Below are 23773 nucleotides of genomic sequence, written 5' to 3' on the forward strand. Positions count from 1 at the left end.
GTGGTTCTCAAATGTGTCACTCCCCAGACCAGCAGCGTCAGCATCACCTGAGAACTTGTTAGAAATGCACATTCTCGGGCCTTGCTCCAGATCCACTGGATGAGAAACTCAGATAATTTGAGAAGCTCAGGAATTTGTGTCTTAACAAGCCCTCCAGTGAGGCCGATACTCCACAAAATTGGAGAACCCCTGTCCTAGAGCACAAATCCACATGACGATACCCAGAAATGAGCTGATCACAGTGTGGCCCCTTACCAGGGGCATTTAATCGTTACAAGCCCAGATACAAGCTCCCTCCTCTGTAACCTCCCTGTTCTCAGATGATCTCTTAGTCTTAACAGCCATCATTGTCCATATCATGTTTTTGCCATTTATCACTTATGTCTCACAACAACTCTTCCACTGGGGCCTGAAACTCTTAGATCTTTGTAGTGATTTAATTTTTCACATCTGTCTTCCACTTAACAGTGCCTGACAACAGTGGCTTGCATAAAGCTACAAGCTCTATAAATATTAGTTTCCATGATGAATGGACATATCAGAAGAGCTTACAATCACTTTGTATGCCTCAAAAATATTGGAATATTCTTCAGTCTGGAGAGAACCTATTAAATGAAATGCTGACAAATGAGAATGTGTTCTCCTCAAGGTCAGTGCTTCTCCAAGTCCGATGTGCCCACAAACCACTTGAGGATCTTGTTAAGATGCAGATTTCATTCAGAAGTCTAACTTCCTACAAGCTCCCAAGTGATGTCCATGCTGCTGGTCCACAGACCACACTTTGAGTAGTGTGGTTAGGGTGTCCATGATCTCAAAGGGTCTGAAAACTGGGACACAGGAAGAATAGTTGCGGTGGAGTCCTCTATGGTTGGATTTGGATATTTGGAGGTGAAGGGTAGTACATTCACTCTTAGCTGGCCCAAGGGCAGTGACGGGATGTTATATTACATTTAGAAGATTTTGATTTCAGCTCAACAGACAGGAACTCCCAAACCATCAGAATTGTCTATGCAGTAAATGGGTTGCCTGAAATTATCTGTGCCCTCCCCACCTTCCCCAGCCCGGGAAGTGTTCCATGGCAGATGAGAGATCAATGGGCAGGGGTATCACAGAAGGGAATCCTGAATGGGACAAGTTGGACAAGATGGCCCCAGGGCCGATCCAGTAAGGTTTAGGTACAGTCTTTCCTTCTCCAACTGAGAGCAGAGACCACGTCTCTTCTTTTTTTTTTTTTTTTTGCGGTTCGCGGGCCTCTCACTGTTGTGGCCTCTCCAGTTGCGGAGCACAGGCTCCGGAGGCGCAGGCTCAGCGGCCATGGCTCACGGGCCCAGCCGCTCCGCGCCATGTGGGATCTTCCCGGACCAGGGCACAAACCTGTGTCCCCTGCATCGGCAGGCGGACTCTCAACCACTGCACCACCAGGGAAGCCCATGTCTCTTCTAATTAATAATGTTGTCAGTGCTCCTAATATAGGTCAAACATATATTCTGAAGAAAATATGAATTTATAAAAGTGCAAAGGAAAAGTGAAAAATCAATTAAGTACTATTACCCAGAAATAACTACTGTGAACATTATAGACTATTTCCTTCAAACTCTTTTCTAAGCATATATTTTTAAACGGTTGAGATTTTCTTGATATAAAATTTTGAACTCTGATTTTTTTCCCTTAGTATTTATATCTTAAGTAATTCCTGTCACTAAAAAATGCTTCATAATGCTTCTTAATCGCTGCATCATATTGTTTTCTTGTACGTACTGAAATGGATTTAATCAACCCCTAATCACAGGCCATTTCTGCTATTTCCATATCCTCACTACTTTACATGTTACAAAGATTAACTTAGTGCATAAATCTTGGTCTGCATCTCTGATTATTTCCTTAGGTTGCATTACTAGAGTATGGATATTTTAAGGCTCTAAATAGATATTCTCCAATTGCTTTTTAGAAAACTTGTACCACCAGAAATGAGAGAAAGCATGGATTCCCCATTTTCCTCAGCAATAGGGAAATTACCACTTTAAAAAATTTATGACATTGATTTCATAGAAATAGACTCATTATAGTATTCCAGTTATATTTCTCTGACTCCATTTAAGGTTAAATACAATTTTAGGTTTGTCAGCCATTTTTATTTCTGTTTTGTGACTGAATTCTTGGCTTATTTTCCATTAGTCCTAGAATATTCCTTATCAAATGTGTATGATATTCTTTTTACATATTGAAGATAAATCTGATAAGCCATCATTTGTTGTATCTGCTTAAACTATTTATTGTCTAATGTTATGTTTTCAATGTTCCAAAAGTTTTAATTTCATTGTCAAATCTATTAATATTTTTCTCCTCCCTTCAACGTCTTTTATACTTGGAAAGTCTTCTCCAAGTACAAAGATATACTTAGTCAATAAATGTTCAATTTTTATGGTTTGAATTTTGACAGTGAACTTTAATCCACGTATAATTAATGTTCAGGTGGGCTATATAGGTTTCTTTTCCAAAGAAATACATTCTAACGAATGTATTGAATAATGTGTATCTTCTCTCACTGAATTTTTCTACATTGAAAACTTTTGTTTGTTAAAGGTACAAAAACACTTTGTTCTGTCAGTTTATTAATATTTCTAGCGAGAGCATATGACTGAGTATGCATCATTTAAAAAAAGTCTTGATTTAAGACTTGCAATTTCAAAGTCTCAAACCAAGTTTATTTCTCAAATTTTCACTTTGAAAAATTTCAAAACTACAGAAAAATTAAAATAATAATACAAGGAATACCCATATACTCTCCACCTATATTCACCAATTGTTTATAGTTCAACTTTTTATACGTTCTCCCTCCCCTCCCTTCCCCTTCCCCCTGTTTTGTTTTGTTTTCCTGAACCACTTGATAGATGCAATCATTTTGACACTTGAACTTCACCCCAAAATCTTCACTATGTATCTCCTAAAAACAAGAGCATCTTCTTACATAAACAAAATACTTGGGAAACAACATTCATACAGTAGTACCATTAGCTAATAAATTGTCCATACTCAAATTTCCCCAATTGTCCCGATTATATTCTTTATAGTTTTCCTTTTCCTAATATAGAATTCAATCAAGGATTATACATTGTATTTAGTTCTTGTGGCCCTTTAGTCTCCTTCTTTTGTCTCTCATGATACTGACAGTTTTTCAATATTTCAGGCCAGTTGCCTTATAGACTGTCTCACACTCTGGCTAGCCTGAGAGTTTATTCAAGAGTAGATCCTAGTTAAATATTTTTGTTAGAAAAACTTCATAGGTAGTGTTGTGTCTTCTCAGAGCATCACATCAGGAAACTCCTATTGATTTTTTTTAATCAGCTTAATTGACATATAATGTACATGCACTAAAATTAGCCAATTTTAAGTGTAAAATTGAATGGATATTGACAAATTTATAGTCATGTAACCACCACTTCAGTCATGATTTAGAACACCTGCAACATCCCAAAAGGCTCCCATGTGGCCCTTTGCAATCAGTCTCCTGCCCACAATCTTGGCATCAACTGACCTGCTTTCTGTCACTATAGTTTTGACTCTTCTAGAATGTCATACAAATATATCACACAGACTTCTCTTGTCTGTCTTCTTTCGCTTAACATAATACTTTTGGATTCATCCATGTTGTTGTATGTACCAATACATCATAGCTTGTTTATTCATTCACCAGTTGATTGACATTTGGAGTCTCTTCTTTTTCCTCTCTTTTTTTTTGGCTTGCACCCATGGCTTGCGGGATCTGAGTTCCCTGACCAGGGATCGAACCTGTGCCTCCTGCAGTGGAAGCGTGGTGTCTTAACCACTGGACCGCCAGGGAAGTCCCTGACATCTTTTCAATTTGGGGCTATTATTAACAAAACTGCTATGAATACTTGAATACAAGTCTTTGGACACATGTTTTCATTTCTCTGGGGTATATACCTAGGCATGGGATCAATGGGTCATATGGTAGGTATGCTTAACTTTATAAGAGACTCGCAAACTATTTTGCAAAGTGAGTGGACCATTTTGCATTCCCACCAATTGCTCTGCACCCTAGCCAGCACTTGGTATTATTAATATTTTTTTTAAAATGCTAGCCATTCTAATGGGTGTGTAATGGTGGCACATTGTGGCTTTGATTTGCATTCCCTTAACAGCAAATAATGTTGAACTCCTTTTTGTGTGTTTCTTCGCCATTTGAATACCTTCACTGGTGAAGTATCTCTTCAAATCTTTTGCCCATTTTTTAAATTGGGTTGTTTGTTTTCCTAACCTTGAGTTTTGAAAGTTCTTTATATATTCCGGATACAAGTCTTTTGTTGGATATGCTATTTACAAATATTTTTTTCTCCGAGTCTGTGGCTTCCCTTTTAATTTTCTTACTATATCTTTTGAAGAACAGAAGTTTTACAGTTCAATCAACTTCAATTAGTCAATTTATATGCTATAAATGTCCACATATAGGTTTTTGTATGAACATATGTTTGCATTTCTCTGGATTAAATGCCCAGGAGTGAAGTTGCTGGGTCATATGAAAGGACATGTTTAGTTTTTTTTTAAACATTTTTATTAGAGCATAATTGCTTTACAATGGTGTGTTAGTTTCTGCTTTATAACAAAGTGAATCAGTTATACATATACATATGTCCCCATATCTCTTCCCTCTTGCATCTCCCTCCCTCCCACCCTCTCTATCCAACCCCTCTAGGTGGTCACAAAGCACCGAGCTGATCTCTCTGTGCTATGCAGCTGCTTCCCACCAGCTATCTATTTTACATTTGGTAGTGTATATACGTCCATGCCACTCTCTCACCTTGTCCCAGCTTACCCTTCCCCCTCCCTGTGTCCTCAAGTCCATTCTCTAGTAGGTCTGCATCTTTATTCCCGCCTTGTCCCTAGGTTCTTCTGACCATTTTCTTTTTTCTTTTTCTTTTTAGATTCCATATATATGTGTTAGCATACAGTATTTGTTTTCCTCTTTCTGACTTACTTCACTCTGTATGAGACTCTAGGTCCATCCACCTCACTACAAATAACTCAGTTTCGTTTCTTTTTATGGCTGAGTAATATTCCATTGTATATATGTGCCACATCTTCTTTATCCATTCATCTGTCAATGGGCATTTAGGTTGCTCCCATGTCCTATCTATTGTAAACAGAGCTGCAATGAACATTTTGGTGCATGACTCTTTTTGAATTATGGTTTTCTCAGGGTATATGCCCAGTAGTGGGATTGCTGGGTCGTATGGTAGTTCTGTTTTTAGTTTTTTAAGGAACCTCCATACTGTTCTCCATAGTAGCTGTATCAATTTACATTCCCATCAACACATGTTTAGTTTTTAAGAAAGTGCCAAGTTGTTTTATAGAGTGGCTATACCATTTTACATCCCCACCAACAAAGTGCAAGAGATTCAGCTTCTCCACATCCAGTCAGTATTTGTTGTTGTCACTATTTTTTTTTAGGCACTCTGAGAGATGTGTACTAATATTGCATTGTGACTGTTTGCCTTTCCTTAATGGATAAATGATATTGAGTGTCTTTTTATGTGCTTATTTTTCTGCTTATTTTTCATTTTTGGTGAAATTTCTGTTCCTGTCTTTTGTTCCTTTTGTGATTGATTGTTTACTATTGAGCTTTCTTTATATGTATCTTTTGTTGGATATATGGTTTGCAAAGATTTTCTCTTGGTCTGTAGCTTGTCTTCTCATCCTCTTAACAGGGTCTTTTGCAAAGCAAATATTTAAATGTGATGAAGTCCAATTTATCTTTCTTTTTCTTTTATGTATCATGCTTTTGAGATCAAGTCTAAGAACTCTTCACTTGCCCCTTACCCTGAATGTTTTCTCCTGGGTTTTATTTTTCTGAAAGTTTTATGGCTTACCATATTACATGTAAGTCCATGATCCATCTTGAGGTGATAGTATAAAGTGTGAAGTTTAAGTCAAAGTTCTTTTTTTTTTTGACTTATGGATGTTCAATTACTTCAGTATCATTTGTTGAAATGCTATCTTTCCTCCACTGACTTAGTTTTGCTCATTTGTCAAAGATCAGTTTGTACCATTTGTGTGGATCTATTTCTGGGTTCTCTCTTCCCTTCCATTGATTTATGTGTCTATCATTCCACCAATGACAAACAATCTAGATGATTATAGATATATGATAAATCTTTAAATCAGATAGACTGATTCTTCTTACTTTGTTCCTCTTTTTCAAGATTGCTATAACTATTCTAGTTCCTTTCTTTCCCATATAAATTTTAGAATAATGTTGTCTATATCTCCAGAAATTCTTACTGAAATTTTGATAGAAATTGCATTAAATCTGTATACCAATTTGGGAGAATTCACACCTTTAGTATACTGAGTTTTCCAGACCATGCTCAATTGGTATATTTTTATTGAGGTGAAATTTACATAACATTAACTATTTTAAAGTGTAACTTTTAGGGGAAATTAGTACATTCACAATTTTGTATAACCATCACCTCTACCTAGTTCCAAAACATTTTCATTGACCCAAAATAAAACTCTCTGTCCATTAAGCAATTGCTCCCCATTCCTCTCTCCTTCCAGTCCACTCTGCTTTGTCTCTATAGATTTAGCTATTCTGGATACTTCATATAAATGAAATCATACAATATGTGAACCTTTTCTGTCTGCCTTCTTTCACACAGCATAATGTGTTTGAGGTTCATCCATTTTGTAGCATATATCAGTACCTCATTCCTTTTAACAGCTGAATAATATTCCACTGCATGTTAATACCACAATTTGTTTATCCATTTATCTGTTGATAAACATTTGAGTTGTTTCGTTTTTAGTTATTGTGAATAATGCTGCTATGAACATTTGTGCATAAATATTTGTTTGAGTACCTGTTCTGCCTTCATTTTTGAAAGATATTTTTACTGCGCATAACATTCTACATTATCAGTTTACTACTTCAGTATTTTAAAGACATTAGTCCATTTTCTTCTTCCTGCATTTTTCCTGATGAAAAATCTGCTGAAATCCTTATTTTTGTTCCTCTGTGCATAACATGTCATTTTTCTGTGGCTGGTTTTAAGATTTTCACTCTATATCTAGCTTTGAGCTGTTTATGATATTCCTTGGTATAGTTTTGTTCATATTTCTTGCGCTTGGGTTGAGATTCTTACATCCAGGTGTTACTTATTTTCATAAAATTTGGAAATTTTTAGGCCATTATTTCCCTTTCTTCTCCCTCTGTTATAATAATTGCATATTAGAGTGCTTTAAGTTGTCCTGCAGCTCACCAATGTCCTGTTCACTTTTTTCCAATTTTTTACTCTTTGTGTTTCATTTTGGATAATTTCTATTAGTATGTCTTCAGGTTCATTAATCTTTTTCTTCTACAAAGTCTAATCTGCCATTAATCCCATTCATTATATTTTTCATCTCACCTCATACATTGTAGTTTTTATCAACAGAAGTTTGAGCTGTGTCTTTTTAAATATTCCATGTCTCTCCTTAACTTTTTGACTATATGGAAAACGGTTTTAATAGCTGTTTGATTGTCCATTTCTGCTAATTATAACATCTGTGTCAGTCTGGGTCAGTTTCTATTGATTTCTTTTTTTTCCTCGTTGTAAGTTGAAGTTTCCTTTTCTTTGCATGCCTGGTAATTTTTTATTGGAGGCAAGACCTTGTGAATTTTACCTTTTTGGTTGCTGAATATTTATGTATTTCTATCAATATGCTTAAGCTTTTTTTTTGGTGAGACATAGCTAAATTATTTGGAAACAGTTTGATCCTTTTAGGTATTCCTTTTCAAATGTGTCAACTGGGATAAGAACCATGTTTAATCTAACGTTCATTATTCCTTATTATTGGGGCAAGAACTTTCTGAGTACAATTCTCCATGAGAGACTTTACAGTCAGGTTGTTGAGAATAGGCACTATTATCAGCTTTGTGCAGACACTAAGTACCATTCTCTCTAATCCTTTCAGGTGGTTCCCCAGTCTTGGGTAGTTTCCTCACACACATGCACTGCTCAGTACTCCACTGAATACTCAAGGAGCCTTCTGAAGATCTCTGAAGCTCTATCTCTGTGCAGTTCTCTTCTCTCAAGTAATATGTCCTTTTGAACTCTAGCAACCTTGGTATTCCTAGACTCTCAGTCCCATCTCTTCTAATCAGAGAGGCCACCATATTCTATTTCGTTTCCCTCTTCTTGTGCCATAGGCCAGAAACTTTCTCAAGGCAGTAATCTGCGGCAATAGTGGGGTTCGCCACACTTGTTTCCTGTCTCTCATGGATTACTCTCCTTCTCTACCTGAAATCCAGTGCCTTAAAAAGCATTGTTTGATATATTTTGCCTGTTTTTCAGTTCTTTCAGGGAGAAAGGTAAATCTGGACCCTGTTACTACATCTTGGCCAGAAGCAGAACTCTAACAGTAATCATTTTTGAAATTATTACTCCAACATAAAAGTGAGATCTCGAAGAGATATCTGTATTCCCACGTTCACTGCAGCATTATTCACAATCGCCAAGATATGGAAACAACCTAAGTTTCTATCAATGGATGAATGGGTAAAGATATACATATATACAATGGAATATTATTCAGCTATGAGAAAGAAGGAAACCCTGCCATTTTGTAAAAATATGGATGAACCTCGAGGGTATTATGCTAAATGTAATAAGTCAGACAGAGAAAGCAAATACTGTATGATCTCATTTATGTAGAATCTAAAAAGGTTGAACTCAGAAGAACAGATAGTAGAGTAATGGTTACCAAGGACTTGGGGTGGAGGAAATGGGAAGATGTTGGTCAAAGGGTACAAGCTTCTAGTTATAAGATGAATAAGTTCTGGGGAATCTAGTGTACAGCATGGTGATTATAGTCAAAAATGTTGTACTGTATACTTGAAATTTGCTGAGAGTAGATCTTAAATGTTTTCACCACAAAAAAGAAATGGTAATTATGTACATGATGGAGGTGTTAGCTAACACTACAGTGGTTATCATTTTGCAATATATAAATGTATCAAATTAACATGTTGTACACATTAAACTATGCAAAGAAGAGCAAAACTGGAGAATTAAAACTACTGATTTCAAGACTTATTATAAAGTTACAGTAATCAAGACAGTGTGGTATTGGTGTAAAGACAGACACACAAATGAATGGAACAGAAGGTCCAGACCCACACATAGATCTACACATATATCAACAACTGACTTTCAGCAAAGGTACAAAGGCAATTCAGTGGAGAAACAATGATCTTTTCAACAAATGGTACTGTAATAATTGGATACCTATTTGAAAAAAAATGAACTTGGAGACATACCTCACACCATAACAAAAATTAACTAGAAATGGATTACAAAACTAAGTGAAAAGCCTAAAACTATAAAACTTCTAGAAGAAAACATAAAAGAAAACCCTTGTGACCTTGGTTTAGTAAAGATTTATTAGATATAACACCAACAGCACAATCCATTAAAAAATGAATTGATAAAATAGACTTAATCAGAATTTAAAACTTTTGCTCTCCAAAAGGCCCTGTCAAGAGAATGAAAAGACTACCAGAGTTTGGGAGAAAATATTTAGAAATAACATATCTGATAAAGGACTTATATGTAGAACATACAAGGTACTCTCAAAACTCAATAATTAGAAAATAGGCAACCATAATACGATACTACTGTTAGGGGAACCACTGACTGAAACCGCCCGCCCTGGCCAGGCACCATAATAACCACTTGCATGAGTTATCTTACAGCAGGAGGTCCTGGTAAGGAATGCGGAACTAACAAGCTACCACCTACTGGAAGAATTCCGGAAAGGTCAAAAGGAGACAGGAGACGCCAGTCCGTCTGTCCCACCGTCCTCCCAGAATCCTTCTCGCTGGAATCCATCTTGGCTGAGCCATGCACGCGCCACCAGGAAGGACCCTGAGTCAGAATGAGTGGCCAGAGACAACCCGAAAACTAACCGCATCACCATAAAACCCCGGACTGTGAGCCACGTGGCAGAGCAGTCCTCCTGGGTTCCCTTACCCTCCTGCTCTTGGCCCGGCGCCCCTCCCCAATAAAGTCTCTTGCTCTGTCAGCACATATGTCTCTTTGGACAACTCATTTCCGAGTGTTAGACAAGAACCCACTCTTCGGCCCTGGAAGGGGTTCCCCTTCCTGCAACACTACTACACATCTATTAGAATGGTTAAAATTAAAAGGGTTGGTCATACCAAGTATTTGCAAAAACATGGAGGAACTAGGACTTCATACAGTGCTGGAAGGGAAAATAAAATGATTCAATCACTTTGGAAAATAGTTTGTCAGTGACTGAAAAAGTTAAACATTGTTAAAAAGGAGACAGCAGGCCCCAAATGATGTGCTAAACCCCATGTCATCAAACCAAGACTTAATATCTAGCCTAATTGCAACCTCAACACCCCCACCCCGCCCAGGAATGTAACATTTAGCTAGTCAACCTGGAATTACCTAGTCAGCACTGGTGAGGTCATCTCCCCTGCCCCGCCCCCCAAATAGACCCCTTCCACTCCCCTTAGGAGGGTGACTGTCCCTGAAACAATGCATTCTTTGCTCATAATTTTCTTTTTCTGCCCCCTTTTCACCTTCAAAAAGTTTACCTTTTCTACAGCTCAGCAGAGCTCCTTTCTATTTGCTAGATGAGATGCTGCCCCATTCATGAGTCATTTAATAAAGCCAATTTGATCTTTAAATTTACTCATTTTGTTGAATTTTTGTTAGTTAACAATATATATCAACCATTGGATCCAGCCACTCTACTGCTAGGTATTTACCTAAGAGACAGGAAAGCATATATCCACATATAAACCTGTACACAAATGTTCACAGCAGCTTTATTTGTAATAGGTAATAACTGGAAATAACCCAAATTTCCATCAATGTGTGAATGAATTAAACATGGTATATCCATACAATGGAATACTACTGAGCAATAAAATGAAATGAAATACTGGTATATGCAAAAACATGGATGAATCTCAAAATAATTATGCTGAGTGAAAGAAAGCAGACAAAAAAAAAGTACCTACTGTATAATTCCATTTATATAAAATTCTAGAGAATGCTAACTTTTCCATAGTGACAGAAAGCAGCTAAGTGGCATGGGGGATGTTGAAGACTAGCAGAATATGCTACCCCCAAATACTCCTCTTTGGCATAAGGATTATTTTGAGCTGCCCATTTTGAGAAATAATCACAGCAGACACAGGAGAAGCTCTGAAAACAGAAGCTATCCTTTTGTAAGGGACGTTTATATCTATAATGGAAATCTCCATTTGTAAGAATGTCACCCTCTCTGTACCAGGAAGTGTGGATGGTGCAAAATCACAAGAAGCTCCTATTAATGAAGAAGGCACTGACTTACACCTGCAAAACAAATCTAACCCTTGTTTACCTTGCGTTTCCTGGTCATCTTCCCCTCCTCCACAACACACACCTTTCTTCTGTCTTCAGCTGAAGATGGCATTTAAGGTGGTGGCTTAGGTCACCTTGGAGAGTTACGGCTTTTTTCTGGATATCTCCCATGTATACCTTCTGGGTTTTTTCTCGTTAATCTGTCTTTTATTACAGGGGGTCTCATCCAAGAACTCAGAACGGTAGAGGGAAAATTATTTTTCCTTCCCTACAGTGGGGCTGTGTAGAAGGGAGGGATTTCAAAGGAGCGTGAGGAAATTTGGGGGGAATAGGTTCATTATATCTTGATTGGGATGACATTTCATGGGTACATAGATGTGTTAGTTTATCAGATTGTACACTTTAATATGTGCAGTTCATTGTATGACAAAAAAAGCTCTTTAAAAAAAATTAGTAAGTAATACACTAGGCACTGTGATTCTCAGACAACAGGCTCCCCCTAGCCAATCTTACCTAAGCTCACAATTACCATCAAACGTGCATCTCCAGCACTGGTCATTCTGCTGAGATTTAGACCTGTTCATCTAGTTGCCTTATCAACATCTCCACTTCTCTGTCCCACAGGCACCCTAATTTTAATTTCGCATGCCCAAGGCAGAATTCTTGATTCCCCCTCAAACCTGATTTTTTCCTGGTATAGCCCAGCACAATGAATGGCAACTCCACCTACCCAGCTGCCAAAATGACCCAGTCCTAATTTTGACTTCTTCTTCTCCCTTAGCTTCAACATCCTGAACATGTCCTGAATCTACCCACTTCACAGCAACCTCACAACCTCACTGACGTTACATTAATCCAAACCAGCCATCACTTCTCTGGCAACAGCGTCATAGTCAGCCTTCTCACTGCCAAACTCACTCTTGTAGTTCACACACACAAAGCAGCCAGAGATTTTTAAATGCAGACGTGATCTTTTCATTCTCCAGATTAAAATCCTTCAGTAACTTCTCATGCCCTTAGGATGAAGTTCGAACGCTTTAGCATGTGACGTGACACGCACAAGGTGGTCCCTATTCTCATCTGGCTCCCCTCTGCAGTTGTCATCTCTTGCCCCTCCCCTTCTCTCTCTCCACTCTCTGGTCATAGTTCAGACTAGCGCTATCTGCCGCAGTCTGAAATGGCTTGTCAGCTCCGGTTCTGTATGCAGGGAGTGGCTTCACAACGAGAAGGAAGAACGGTGGTAGCAAGGGAGAAAAAAGCAGGCAAAAGTAATTTTATCAAGTTCCTTTTTCAGTCAGCTGTTCTTGTACAGGCAAAGTAAGAAAAAGTAAACACAAAGATGACTTTGGTGGAACTATTTCTAAAGGAGAATGTATTTTGTGTTTTTCACCAAGCCATCAGCCCCTCTGGATTTTAATATTATAGTGGGGTCATAACAAGCATTTCCTCTATTGTTGGCTTTATACAGAAGCAAAGCAGTTGCTCAGGAAGCTGGGAGACTGATGAATAGTTGGTTTGATGTGTTTGAACCATTCACCACTTTGAGTTAAATGTGCATATTCTGTTCAAAATAGACAATGGGGAGGGGCGGTCCCCTTTTCCCTCTATAACTTGCATAACATCAGGCCTCACTGCTTAAACTAATGAGTATTTAGAAGTAAAGGCTCCTACTGATTCTAGCCAGTCATTAATTCTCTGCTTGCAGAGCCACTGTGGAGTTTTTCATCAGCCACATTTTTCAGCAGTTTCCAGTTGCTTCTGAGCAGCAGTGCTGACCCTTGGCTTCCTGTGCCATGCACCAGACACATAATGGGCTCGGCAGTCCCCTTGGAAGGAATTTTACTGGCGACCAGGAACAAATGCAAAGAAAATGCACATTCTAGTGTTAGAACTCTTAGTTTGGGGGAACTTAATTGAACACGAAATGAAAATGTTTATTTAAACCAATATATAACCTGGTAGAAGAAGGCGAGTGGGTGTGAATTCCAACTTCTTTTAAACTAATTGCAGAGTCAGCGTTACCCTTTGTAATAATGTTGTTTGCTCCATTATCACTCCAGGTTTATTTGTTAAATAGCTTCATTGATCTTGCCTCAGTAGGTTTTCCATTTTTACACATCACATTCTCTTGGGAACTGAAAAGCACTGTGCTTCTGAAGACGCTCAGTCAACTTGAAGAGACTCATTTTTGAGAAAGTCTTAACCTGCTTTCAACTGGAAGCAATTCAAACTTTGCCCAAACAAGTATTAGGGCAGAGACTCACTACTTGAGTATATGTTTAATATCATCATTTGGAAGCTGTTTGTCTGAAGGACCATTTACAGACCAATTCTAAAGGGTATTCAAAAATTCAGGTATCTATATTCTTAACTAAAAGGAATATACATATAATTGGGAACATGACTATTCATTATTCAGTGGATTCTGAACTATGAAGCAACATAAATATTTTGTGGAAAACCCTACTGTTCCATTAAGCTACTAGTGAAGACTCCAACTGCCAACTTATAGCAAAATCAGAATGTATGGAAGAAGGGGTCACGGAAATGAGGAGCAAGTGGAAAAGGCTATGATGATGAAGCAGTCCTCACTCAAAGTAAGATAAATAAATCCAAGTTGGAAAGGCAAGAGTTTTTTTTTTTTTAATTTTGAGAGATTTCATTTTGTTCAATAATTCCCTACTATTTGAAAGAAGGAAGGGCAATTTAAATATCCTAAACTCATGACTGAGGTATCCATAAAGCCTGGAAGCAATACAACCTCCCAAAAAAACAACTTCAAAACAAAGACCAAGAATGGTACGTTTGACATTAATTGGATCAGAGGCAATACATAGACTAAAGTAGGCAAAATGTCTAAACTACTGTAATACTTAAAAGTACAATGCTCTTTATCTCCTCTCTATTGTCTAAAATTTTAACTACTTAGTAAGCACTAAAGTCAACTAAAGATGCAGCAACTATGGAAAACAATATGGAGGCTCCTCAAAAAAACTAAAAATAGAGTTGCCATATGATCTAGCAATCCCACTCCTGGGCATATACCCAGACAAAACTATAATTCAAAAAGATAAGTGTACCCCCCTATGTTCACAGCAGCACTACTCACAATAGCCACGGCATGGAAACAACCTAAATGTCCATCGACAGATGAATGGATAAAGAAGATGTGATATACATACACAATGGAATACTACTCAACCAAAAAAAGAATGACATAATGCCATTAGCAGCAACATGGATGGACCTAGAGATTATCATACTAAATGAAGTCAGAAAGAGAAAGACAAATACCATATGATATCACTTATATGTGGAATCTAAAATATGACACAAATGAACTTACCTACGAAACAGAAACAGAATCACAGACATAGAGAACAGACTTGTGGTTGCCAAGGGGGAGAGGTGGTGGGGGAGGAATGGATTGGGAGTTTGGAGTTAGCAGATGCAAAGCATTATATGCAGAATGGATCAACAACAAGGTCCTACTGTAGAGCACAGGGAACTATATTCAGTATCCTGTGGTAAACCATAATGAAAAAGAATATATATGTATAACTGAGTTACTTTGCTGTACAGCAGAAACTAACACAACACTGTAAATCAACTATACTTCAATAAAAATAAATAAATAAACTCAACCTATAGACATATCCACATTGCTCTTCAAATGGTTAGGTCCAAACGGTTCAGTTAGGTTAAAAAGGGCGGGGTGGGGGGAGGCAAATAAACACTGAACATGAGTAATCTGCTGACAACATCCATACTTTACAACAGTGACTCAGCAAACCACTTAATGTGAACTTCAACAGCTTTGAATCAGTTCCTTATGCAAAGACATGATTTGATTTGGGCTTTCAAATGACTTTATCAATCATTCCCACGGTTCCAGGAATACTGAAAAACAATGTTCTTAGTACAAAAGGTTTGCCTATATTAAACTTCAACTCACCCAGACATCCACAGGCAGCACCTGCTTTTCCATCAAAATGAGAAATATTAGCAGCTAAAAATATAAGTATATGCAAAGGTTGTGAAACTTCTTTAAAAATTATTACCCAGGAACAATGCCAATAGTTGAGATTTCTCTTTTTTAGAGGAAAGAGAAGAGGCAGCAAAAATCTAAGTGTACGCAAAGGTGGTGAAACGTTGAAAAGTTATTACTCTGGAATAATGGCAATAGTTGGGACTTCTCTTTTTCAGAGGGTAGGGGAGACACAGAAATTACGGCCATCTTCCCCACACCCCCCAAAGATTTGAGTCACAGGGTTTATTTTTGCTGAAAACCAGAGTTATCTACTGCTTGAAACCTAAGCAGACTGCATCAGCATTTCAGGACCACCTGGGACCAAGGAGGTGAGGGCTGGGAGATTTCCAGATGGATTGTAAGACAATTCATTGATATTTACATAACGAGAATAAATGTTTTTCCTAAGATAGCATTTCCCTTCAGTGTCTTGAGACCACCAGCAAAAGAGGGAGGTACAGAAATTCTATTACATTAATAGTCTTTGTTTTTATGGCTTTGGCATTTATTAACTAGTGGGAGCTGTTTATTGGGTCATAAACTTTACTAATGGGCATATTATCTCTAAATTATAAATCTCCTTCAGTATATGGCTTAGTTATAAAAAGAATAATTATTTAAAGTGTCTGTATGACTGCAATGTATCATGTTTATCGGCATGATTCCTATAATGGCCGTTTAATTGCTAATTGTGGGCTTGTACTGTGAATAACCAGGGCAGTGACACACATCTATGTAACAGAACAAGCAGTTGTCATCCTACAAACTCAGGAGCATATCACTGGCTTGCTTCCTTTCCTTTTCTCCTCCTACTTCTCAAATGAACTATATTACAAGCCTATACAGGGGCTAAATTATCTACATATTTAAAATCTTGAGGGAAAGACAACTGACTGAAGAGTTGAATAGGTAACTGACGAATGTGTCAGCCTGAAAAGTTCCAGGAAAGTGTCATCCTTCTAAAAGCTTACTCTTTGGGGAATGGAAAATCTTAAAGTGACAAAATGGCTTGGCACTGTCAGTTGTCTTTGGAAAAAAAAAATCAAGAAGTCAAAATTAGACTTTATGAGTAAATGGTTCTAGTATATAAATTGAGTATTCTAGTTTATTGGAAAATCCTATGGGATCTATTTTAACAATGGCATATGTGGAATTATCCTAGGTTTATATATAGAAATGGTTTATTGATGAACTTCAAATTTAAAAAATGAAGGAGCTGTTGTTGTCAAGCGGATTGGTACATCTGAGTGCCAAGAAGCCAGCTCATTTCTAGGCAAAACGCTGCAAATGTGGAGTGAAAGAATAAGAAGATAGAAGGGGCCCTTGAGATGTCATCAGTTCCTCTTCCTCCCCTCAGAGCAGTCCCTGAACGTCAATGTTGAGGACCCTTCTCCATAGGCCTCCATCGTCTCTGAGAACACCAGACAATTGGATTTATGATACCTAGCACCCAGCACTGAAGAATGGGGTACACTGAGACAAACTTTTCACACTGAATTCCCAGAGGTCCATGGTTATGACTTGTAATCGAATATACACTACATGACAAAAGTTCTGCTGAGACTCACAATGTATAGTCCTAGAAGAAAACTAAAACTAGGACTAGAGAAAAGCAAAAGGGAAACATGCTGTAGTCTTAGAATATTAAAAGCTTTGGGGTAGGCGGTTATGTATATGTGGAGAATGAACCAAAACAGACCTCTGAAGATCTTCAGCGTTCACATCCTTAAATATTTCAGACATAATACATTTTTGGTCATACTATAATTATATACACATGCATATATTCCTAAGTTAACAAGCTAACTTTAGATATTAAAAGAGCATTAAAAACATAAACACTGCATATGTTTTAATTTCTCTCCCCAATTTTTCGTGTGTGTATGTGTTGTGAGGGAGGGTTTTTTCTTCTCATAGCTTTGCTAATTTCAGAAAATAAATACCTTCACTCTGCAGAGGTTTAAGGATTATTTTGAAAAGGTGAGTTGCTACAAAGTTTAATTATATAAGCAATAAGCGTGTGTCAAAAAGATTTCAAAAAATGTTTAATAGAGTCACAACTTATTGCTCTGATATAATTTGATTTTATATTGTCATATATAGCTGTCAAAAGTCATTTTCTTTTTGTGTTGTAATGAATCAAATTATGTTGGATAGAAAATTACCATAAGATTCTTGGTATTAATAAATCATATGTATAATAAGAATGCTCAACCTTTCTTTAAATGGCATTTTTAATAGTGCTGGTACTTCAGCAATATAATATGATGTTCTGAAAAACTGAAATGACAAAAGGAGATTAATTTTGGAATATGGATTTTAATTCAATATGAACCTTGTTTTTTTGTTTTTAATGGAATCATATCTACTGAAATAAACTTGGCAAAATTAGAGCAGGAAATCAGGAAATCAAAGGGAGTTAACCAACCAAAACTGCATGGTTATTCCTCCTCTAAGCCAAACACATCCTTTAAAAGGTTTAAATAGTAAATGTATTTCACAGGAATAGGTGATGGCATCCCAAGCCACTCATCTTCACATCTCCGGGAAAAAAACCCAAAGATGGATATAATTAGAACTACATTTCAAAGTGCAGCTTTGTAAATGCAACATCAAATTGTTCCTTGTCAAGCTCTTGGCTAAGTAGTCTATTTCCAAAGCAGATATTTCTACCATAGACTTTTAGATCATAAGGACTCTGTGGTAGATTGGATTCTTGCCCTCAATCCTTCGTCCTTCCCTGTATTAGAACTATACACTGTGCTCTTTGCCATGTGAATTTGCAGAACCTCCTATGGAGTCCTTTTTCCTGCCCCTTTGACATGAACTTGACCACACAGCTGGCTTTGGCCTATGTAATCTTAGCAGATATACCACAGCCAGAGGCCCTAATGTGCTGGCATGATTTGGCTTGGCCCTCTGTGCCTCTGCCATCACCATGAGAAGAACATGGCCCAAGATGCTGCTGGTCCCAGAATGACACAGGTGGAGAAAGCCCAGCTGGAGCCAAGCCCAGCAGATCTACAGGTCCATGGACAAGAAAAATAAACATCTGCTGTTGTGAACTGCTGAAATTTGGGGGGGTTGTTATGCAGCATTATGCAGTGATAGCTCCTCCTATACTGAATTAAGAACTCAATTTTTAAGATCCAAACTGCTAGCGTATTATACTGGCTGCTTGGTTACTGTTTCTTCAGTCTAACAGTGAAATGAGCACTAGATCATTCAAGGTATGTTCTTGGGGATAAGCTACTTTAAATACGTGTGTATAAATACATATACACATATGCTTTTATATATATATAGTATATATGATACATATATGTGTGTATATATTTGTTAATTTCAGAAAAAATAAATACCTTCACTCTAAAGAGGTTTAAGAATTATTTTGATAAGGTGGGTTGCAACAAAATGTAATTATATAAGTAACATCAAGGAGATTTCAAAAATCTTGTATATCGGGCTTCCCTGGTGGTGCAGTGGTTGAGAGTCCACCTGCTGATGCAGGGGACACGGGTTCGTGCCCCGGTCCGGGAAGATCCCACATGCCGCGGAGCGGCTGGGCTCATGAGCCATGGCCGCTGAGCCTGCGCGTCTGGAGCCTGTGCTCCGCAACGGGAGAGGCTACAACAGTGAGAGGACTGCGTACCGCAAAAAAAAAAAAAAAAAAAAAAAATCTTGTATATATAAATCTATACACATATACGCATACACACTTTTTACTTATGCTGCAATGGTGAATTAATATTATTATCAATGGTGGCGGGGGGTGAGTCCATAACTACAGCTGCTTTTATTTCTACTGTCAAGGTTAATTGTTGCATATAAGAGGTGTTAAATCTTTCCTAGTGTCAAATTAGTATCCAGAGTCACAAGATGTCACAGAAACACAGGAAAGGGCTCAATAATTCTATGTGATGGAATTGTGGAAGCAACCTGAGTCAGTGATATCTCACTTGGGCTTTATGGGATGAGGAGCAGTTCAGCAGGGGGTTAAAGTGATGAAAGGTGTTCTAGGCATAGCGAACAGCATAAGCAAAGGCCTAGAAACCTAAAAATCTATTTTCAAGAAAGGGTGACTAGCCCAGCGGGTTTGGGGTACACGGTACAAAGTGGCAAGAGAGGCAGCTGGAAGGAAAAGGTGGGGCTGAACTTGAGGGCTTCTGTGGTAGTTTATACTTTATGCTGTGGCTAGGGAAAGGCACTGGTGGGTCTCAGTGAAATCGGATTGGAAGTTTATTAGATAACTCATTGGATGTATGAAGAATGAAATGAAGGAGGAAAATCACTCTGGAGGTTACTGCAATAATCCTGGGGAGAGATGACTGTGCCATAACCAGGGCAGCTGAGCCTGGGGTGAACAAGGGCTACATCTGAAAGGTTTTGCTGCAGTAGAACATACAGTACCTGGAAGGTGACTGATTTGAAGTGGTGATAAAAGAAGGGGGTCATGTTATGGGTTGAACTGTGTCCCCTCGAAAAAGATATGTTGAAGTCCTAACCCCCTGATATCTCAGAATGTGACCTTATTTGGAAATAAGGTCATTGCAGATATAATTAGCTAAGATGCAGTCATACTGGAGTAGGGTAGGCCCCCTAACTCAATATGACTGGTGACCTTATAAACTAATACAGATAAGGATGGTTCTAAGACTTCTAAATTTAGTTACAGCTGACGATGTCTGTATTAGTTTCCTAGGGCTGCCATAACAAATTACCACAAACTGAGAGGCTTAAAGCAACAAAATTTATTCTGTCACCGTGCAGGAGGCCAGATGTCCAAAATCCAGGTGTTGCCAGGGCTGGTTCTTTCTGGAGGCTCTAAGGGAGACTGTCCCATGCTCCTCTCCTAGCTTCTGGTGGTTGATGGCTATCCTTTGATTTCTTTGGCTTGTAGATACATCACCCCAATCTCTGCCTATATCTTGTTCCCTGTGTGTGTGTGTGTGTGTGTGTGTCTGGCTTCACATGGCCTTCTTATAATAACACCAATTACTGGATTTAGGGGCCACTCTAATCCAGTATGACCTCTTTTTAACTTTTAGTAGATGTTTTAATTATACCTGCAAAGACCCTATTTCCAAATAAGTTCACATTCTGAGGTTCTGGTAGACATGAATCTGTGCGGGATGATGTTCAACCCAGGGCAACATTATAAGCAAAATAAGGAAAGCAAGAAGAAGAAGAGTTTTAAACATTTTTAACTGGGAAAATAAGGATCAGAGGGAAAAACTAAGTTCAATTTTGGGCATTTTTATTTGAGGTACCCATAGGTACCTCAAATCTTTATCAAAGTAAAGATTCTGGTAAACACCTGTAAATAGAGTTCTGTATAGCACAGACCTAGAGTCCAGAACTGTGCAAAGATGTGGAAGTCACTTAAATATGGGTGATATGTAAAACTATGGTAATTAATAACACTAATGCAGAATCAGAAGAGCACCAAGAACTGGCATCTATAACTAAAGCATAAAGCCTTAGTTTAAGAGATGATTCATGATGATGATGAACTAATAGCAGACTTTTTCAGGATTATAGGCATCATAATTACCTAGTAGTGATGAAGATGATGATGATAATAATAAATTTATTGTATATTTACTATACGACAGGTATTCTTTTAAGCATTTTACAAGTACTGAGCTATTTAATTACTGCAGTTTAAAAAATTAATAAACAGAAACTTCAATTAAATAGAGCCAGGAGACCAGAAGGGGAAGCTTTCATGCCCTGCAATGATAGCAGAGCACAACAGGAAGAAAAAGACTCCTCTTCTTTCCTGGTAAGGACTCAGCCAATGAAAAGCCATGGACTCGGGCCTCCCTGGTGGCGCAGTGGTTGAGAGTCCGCCTGCCGATGCAGGGGATACGGGTTCGTGCCCCGGTCTGGGGGGATCCCATATGCCGCGGAGCGGCTGGGCCCGTGAGCCATGGCCGCTGGGCCTGCGCATCCGGAGCCTGTGCTCCGCAACGGGAGAGGCCACAACAGTGAGAGGCCTGCATACCGCAAAAAGAAAAAAAAAAAAAAAAAAAAAAAAAGAAAAGCCATGGACTCTTTATTATTGCTCTCCCAACTTCCTTTTCCTCTCTATAAAAGTGTTCTCCTTCCTTTGCCATGAAGGAACTTGCACATGGCTTACCATGGTTGCAGACCCCAAAATGCAGTTCTCTGCTGATCCCAAATAAATCCATCTTTGCTGGAGAAATATCTGGCAGTCTATTTATTTTTAGGTCAGTAGCAGAAAACCCTAAGAGGTAGGTATTATTATGATACCCATCCACAGAAAAGGAAACTGAGGCAAGAGAAGGGTTAAGTAGCTTGTCCAAAGTCAAACTGCCGGTAAGTGGAGGAGCCTGGACCGTAACCCCAGTATTAGCGCTCCAGAGCTCTGCTTATCTGCTGGGCTACCCTCCAAAACCCAGGAAAGGAGTGGGCCTATTCAGAAGCATCTGGCTCTCATCCGACATGGCTACATTTGGTCCTACCACTTTCAACAAGAAAAGTTAAGGAAAAAAAAAACGTGATTCTTGAAGTGACACTACACTTCTCTTTCAAGAATGCCTCCTGTTGGATGTTGGAGGTTGAGCCCAAACTGCCAACCAGCTGTGTAAAGAAGGAAATGACCATTCAGATGGATGATGGCTAAACCAACTCCTAGGGTGTGTTCTGTGCAATTCATGCTACATGGAACTTAGTGAAATATGCTTCCTATGCCCAAAAGCAGTAAATCGTTGTGCGTCTGTGTGTGTGCATATACAAAATGTGTGTGTATTTCATGTGTGTGTATATGTATATATACATGTACACACATACATATATATTTTTTTAGCCCAATATCTTTTTATTTATTTACTTATTATTATTTTTTTTACAACTTTATTGGAGTATAATTGCTTCACAATGGTGTATCAGTTTCTGCTTTACAACAAAGTGAATCAGCCATAAATATACATCTGTTCCCATATCCCTTCCCAATATTTTTTTAATTTAAAAGATACTATCATCAAAAGGCCATATATAATATATATATATATATATATATATATATATATATAACAAAATCTCCTTCCTAAAATCCACATTATTCCATGATAGATTTTCACAGCGACTACTATATATATCAATATATTTTTCAAATCTGTTCAGTTATCTATTGGGTAATGCTTTTAGAATTAAAAGATGCCATTATCATCGCAGTCTGAACACTGTACCATTAGGGAGATGTGCTTAGAAATGGTTCAGTGATTTGCTCATTATGATGACTATTTACAAAGATGTCTATTTACATTAGCAATAAATAATCCTGATATCAAAAGAGATAATGGTCATGCACACACCGAGATGGCTGCATGCTCTTAAAATACTTACATGTAGGTTTTCGGTTAGGGCTTTCCCATTAGCAAGTGAAAGTGTGCTCCCTTCAATTTTCTCCACATCGGTCTGGCTTCTGGGGGATGCATCCTTCCATTTCTACAACTTTGGGCCATCCTTCATATCTGTTTGTGTCCTTATTGTTCTTTATGTGCTGTTCAAAAGGGCTTTTTGTCTTAATGCCTTATCCACCACAGAAGACCCAGTTGTCTCTAAAACCAAGATGAGTAATAGATGTACTCCCCAATTCAGCAATGACCTGCCGGGCCTCATCATTGAGTTTGGTTGCTCCATCATCATATGTTCCCATTAAGACTATTGTTTCATCTTGTATGCCTTCAGAAACTCAATAAATGGGGCCACATTTCCTCCCCACATGTCAAAATATCTGGTGTCTATTAGATCTCCTGTTTTTCCATTTACCAAGGCAACATTGATTCCTCTTCCAACATTATTCTTAACACCACTCATTAAAACATTATCCTCCAGGCAGATTTTGGGTCCCACCACATTGGCTGCTCCACTTGCCATTTTAAAAGCAAAATGCTTCTCAGGGCAAGCTTTTGAGATCCCACATTTCTATCTGGGAGGTTTTGTAGAATGTGCAACTGCATCCAATGCTGACCTTGCAAATAGATTTCCTAAACTTGCATCCACTTTTATTTCAAATACTTGAGAAATAACATAGAATGCCAGCAAAAATACTGCCACAGCTACCACCAACTTTGCAGCACCTGCTACCCTCATGTTTGCTTTTTCGGCCTGTGGCACTTTTCATTAAATAAGCTCCTCCAACTTAGAAGACACTAAAGCTTTACAAGTGAGCCAAGACCGCCCTCCACAGATGCAACATACAACTCCATCCAAGCCTCTTTAGAGCACTCGGCCTCCATTTCCGACCCGAGATGGAGCTCCCGCGTGCCCCACGTGCCAGCCACTGGCCAGAGCACCAGGCACCACGCCACCCCGCCCTCCGTGGAGCCGGAGGACT

General features: G+C 38.3%; 1 pseudogene across 1 annotated transcript in view; it reads right to left on the reverse strand.

Annotated features, from left to right (window-relative positions):
* LOC309796718 (protein FAM3C-like) overlaps positions 1-23566 on the reverse strand; it is a 44475-nt pseudogene extending 20909 nt beyond the window's left edge. Inside the window, exon 1 of the transcript XR_014296173.1 lies at positions 22780-23566. The product of XR_014296173.1 is annotated as a protein FAM3C-like (transcript). The remainder of the gene's footprint in view (positions 1-22779) is intronic.
* Positions 23567-23773: the final 207 nt, after the last annotated feature.

This window comes from Mesoplodon mirus (genome assembly GCF_964341445.2).
Source record: "Mesoplodon mirus genome assembly, chromosome: X".
Taxonomy (NCBI): domain Eukaryota; kingdom Metazoa; phylum Chordata; class Mammalia; order Artiodactyla; family Ziphiidae; genus Mesoplodon; species Mesoplodon mirus.